The following is a 2,696-nucleotide window of genomic DNA, read 5'->3' on the forward strand; positions in this document are numbered from 1 at the left end:
CAATGGTGTGTCTTAGCATTTGGAATTTTTTGAATGTAACGAATTTCATCCAGTAAGTATACATCGCAGCTGAGGATGACGCAGCGCTTTAACGACCGGCTGTCGAAGAAATTTAGGTTAATTTGCTTCAAGATCGTCAATGTCCAAAGATCAAACATTCCCGATCCTACGTCGGACGTTCTTGGGAGTAACCAAGCGAAACAGGATCTCCTGTTAATGCCGATGCCGATGCCCGATTACTTCAAACGGTGGCGACGTTACGCGCGTAACGCACCGAACGCTTGTGCTGTAATGATGCAATAAATAATCATGAAAATAGACCACGCCGACTGCCGAGCGTACATTTTTCAAAAGTTCATACACGACTGGGCTGACTGACTGACTGACTGACCGACCGACCGACATTACCGACGATATAGGCCACCACGTACGAAATTCCTTCAAAATGCCAGAATGCCGTTACACTAAACACGATCCACGATTGCAGGGTGACCGCAGTGGCCACAGAACCCACGGTCGATTCACGCAGAAACCCACAGTTTCCGCGGCGAGAGCTGTAATGGACCGAACGTAAAACATGCTCCACCGATTGTTGGCCACCCAACAGCGCACTCCAAGAACACTCCCTTCATCGAACACAAGCAGACCCGGGTTTAAATTTAAAGGAAAACTATTTCCACAAAGTTCGCTTGACGCAATCGCGCGCGTAAAACTTTATTACCTCCTCGATGGAGGGATCGAATTTCCCGCGGAACTCGGTGTTTCGAAATTAGCTCTGGCATGCCGCACGTTGTGGCGTGCCGTGCAAGGTCATTGCGGATCGCTTAAAGCATAATCCCGAAGATGTGATTAATAATTCGCACCACGAATCCGTATACGAATCCCACACATCCAGTGCATCATTCTGCACGATTTAAGCCAGATCGGGGAGTGAGAAATGGCACAAACGTTTGCTTGATTGCTTGCGTCTGAAACGCTATCTGAGGGTGCGTCCGCGGAGGAGCCGCATTGTGCGCGCTTGGCACTGTTAATTCCTAGTGGTTATGGCACGATGCCAAGGGTACAACGGTAGCCTTCACGGTTCTAAGATAAAACTGCAAAACAGACGCTGCCAGCGCCAGGGGCCTGACGATGGGGCGACCAAAGGGTCGCGCCGAGAATGAATTATTGTTTCTGTAATCGTTTTACGATGCTGTAATTAAACTTTTCCTGGCGAGGTCCGCCAGCATCAACAATCAACGCTGCGCTCGGCTTCGGTGCTTTTTGAACTGAGACGACGATGAAGGTTATTGTGATAAGTGGGAGTTTGCCATTTTTGCGTAAAACACTGTTTTTGTTTTGCGGCTGGAAAATGAGCAGCCGGTGGTATAAACGCTTTTATTGCATGTTTCTCATGAAATCCAGTTTATGTACTAGACGAAAAAGATTGATATCTTAAATTCAACAAGTTTGAAATCTCTCTAAATTGGAAGGATTATGTTTTTGGATAAATTGTTTCCAAAAGAGCGACGTACAGGACATGGAGCAGAGTGGCGCAGTGGAAGCGTGCTGGGCCCATAACCCAGAGGTCCGTAGATCGAAACTACGTTCTGCTATCTCGTGATAAGAAAAGTGGGTGGTTTCTCCACTTTATTGTTTCATTCTACTACTTTTTTGTGAAAAAAATCTGTTACTTTTGATGTTGAAAGGTCTGTTTGGCCATGAGTTTACTCATTTAGTAACAAAACAAAGTCTCGTTTCTTTTTAAATTCATATTTCAATATCAACTAAAGTATTGTTTCATTTTAAACAATTGAAATTTGCTGTAGTTCATCCACAATTGCAAACAATAATAACCCTCTGGACCAATAGTTTTTATTTTGCAATGATTTTGCAAATCACTCATCATCGGTTTACAAATCGATGGTAATAAAATTATTTAAAAAATATTTTAAATAATGACAAACATAGCCCAAACTAGCAACCTTTTCATTAATAGATGCCTACAAATAGCAAAAAAAACTAAATGCAAAAGATCAAATGCTTAAATGCAAATCCACACAGCTTCTTTCCATCTCCTCCCAGCTCGATTCAACCCCAGACAGCTCATTCTCAGTTCTCGGGTTCTTAGCAAACGCAACGCCAAATTGTTGCTTCGTGGGTTGTTCATAGAAGAGAGAGAGAGAGAGACAGAGAACAGATGGGAATCATCGCTTCATCACAAGAAGCTCTTCTTCGACAGCGATGAGAGCAGCTTGATTGAAAACAAAACGAATCGCCAACTCGACTCCATGCGAGAGACGATGTTGCGCCATTTTTCAACTCGTTGGCTCCACGCAGAAGACGCGCGATGCGATCGACCAGAGACGGGGCCCCACAGCAATGGTTTGTGCTGTGAGGAAATTTTAGTTTTCCTGTTGCCAACCGAACCCAACATCGAGTACCGAGAGGTATTGGTTGCTCGGGGCGTCGGAACCAGATTGTTTAGATTCAAATTCTTGGGTGTATGTTTTTTTTTTATTATTTCTGTTAAGCCTTTCTAGTTCCCCATCCTACATTCTACGTTCGAACCGCTCCAGGCACGCTGCTCATGTGGGTTTCGGGTTTCGTACGATCGAGGGTATTAAGGGCCGAAATGAGATTGTACTGCCAGCAACAAAAACACACCAACTTATAGGAAGACGAATGTTTCACAACAGATTCACAATCATCGAATA

The 2,696-nt window shown here is 44.3% G+C and overlaps 1 non-coding gene across 1 annotated transcript; it reads left to right on the plus strand.

Annotated features, from left to right (window-relative positions):
- Positions 1–1,523: 1,523 nt before the first annotated feature.
- Trnam-cau (transfer RNA methionine (anticodon CAU)) lies at positions 1,524–1,595 on the plus strand. The gene has a single exon. It is a non-coding gene; the product is annotated as a tRNA-Met (tRNA).
- Positions 1,596–2,696: the final 1,101 nt, after the last annotated feature.

Source organism: Anopheles darlingi, chromosome 2, assembly GCF_943734745.1.
Source record: "Anopheles darlingi chromosome 2, idAnoDarlMG_H_01, whole genome shotgun sequence".
Lineage (NCBI taxonomy): Eukaryota > Metazoa > Arthropoda > Insecta > Diptera > Culicidae > Anopheles > Anopheles darlingi.